The sequence below is a fragment of the Equus caballus genome, chromosome 21 (assembly GCF_041296265.1).
Source record: "Equus caballus isolate H_3958 breed thoroughbred chromosome 21, TB-T2T, whole genome shotgun sequence".
In the NCBI taxonomy this organism is placed as follows: Eukaryota; Metazoa; Chordata; class Mammalia; order Perissodactyla; family Equidae; genus Equus; species Equus caballus.
This window is the reverse complement of record NC_091704.1, coordinates 10,014,375-10,015,000: the sequence shown is the minus strand read 5'-3', so window position 1 is coordinate 10,015,000 and position 626 is coordinate 10,014,375. Positions and strand designations below refer to the sequence as shown.

Below are 626 nucleotides of genomic sequence, written 5' to 3'. Positions count from 1 at the left end.
GGATGCCCTGCAAAGACTGATGAAGAAGGGGATTAGCTTACAAAAAAGTACATGATCAGTGTTTTGTACTAGAAAGTAAATTGAAAATTATGACATTCTGCCGCTCTACATAAAAAAGAAGCTTTGATGTGCCACTAAAATGTTGGGTTTAGTAAAAGAGGGTAATTTATGACATTCTCTATCCCTATATCTCACTTGTCATTTTGTTACAAAAAGTAGAAAGTACAAATGTAATATCAATATTTGGTCAATAATAAATATTTAATTTACCAAAATAATAAATATTCAATTTATCAAAATAATCAATATTTCATCAGTAGGATGTCTCCATTTCCACATGTGATCCCATGAAGGAGAGGAAAGGGCCACAGGGCCAAGTTCTGACAACTAAATGCTCTTTCCTGTTATCCATGTTACTTCCTGTCACGTTTCGTGGGTCATGGGAAGTCAGGTGGTCATGTATAACTTCAAGTAGGCAGAGTTTTTAGATTTTCCCTTATCTCCAAAAGTGGAACACAACTGGGTGATGGTGAACCATGAAATGTGTGTTTCATGCATAAAAAGACCCGGCTGAGAGACTCAGTTTCCTGGAGATGAGAAGGGTAAGTGATGTTTTATTCATGAGC

At 36.1% G+C, this 626-nt stretch overlaps 1 pseudogene; it reads left to right on the top strand.

Moving 5' to 3' along the window:
• LOC138919773 (olfactory receptor 2H1-like) overlaps window positions 1–115 on the top strand; it is a 1,091-nt pseudogene extending 976 nt beyond the window's left edge.
• The last annotated feature ends 511 nt before the right edge of the window (window positions 116–626 follow it).